The sequence below is a fragment of the Lotus japonicus genome, chromosome 2 (assembly GCF_012489685.1).
Source record: "Lotus japonicus ecotype B-129 chromosome 2, LjGifu_v1.2".
Lineage (NCBI taxonomy): Eukaryota > Viridiplantae > Streptophyta > Magnoliopsida > Fabales > Fabaceae > Lotus > Lotus japonicus.
The window spans coordinates 10,251,367-10,251,824 of NC_080042.1; positions in this window are offsets into that span (position 1 = coordinate 10,251,367).

Here is a 458-nt window from a genome sequence, read left to right on the forward strand (position 1 = left end):
TAAGGCTATAATGTTATCCTAGAGTCTTACAATTTTCAACGTCGAATAAAAATAACGACAAAACAATCACAGTCACATTGGGAATTACAGCTAGGTGAGCGACCCTTTGTAACAAATTCTCGAATAAGCATAATACAACGCATATGGTTAATCATAATCACATTCTCATGCATCTCATCACATAATACATAGCAATTCCATCAAGCATAACATCATGTGAACTTGTGCATGAATCGGAAGAAAGAAACTCACTGAAACCCTAAGAATAGGTCTCGGCCGAACCATCAAGTGGCCCTAGGGTTTCCAAAAAAAAATTCTTGCTTCCGTTTCAACCTCACAAGCCAAAGACCAGCCAAAAAAAATTCAGATTTGATCATACATCAACTTTCATATTCAAACATGCGAAATCAAGTCAAGAATAGCAAGTAATCATGGGTTTCACGTATTTGATCATAAGG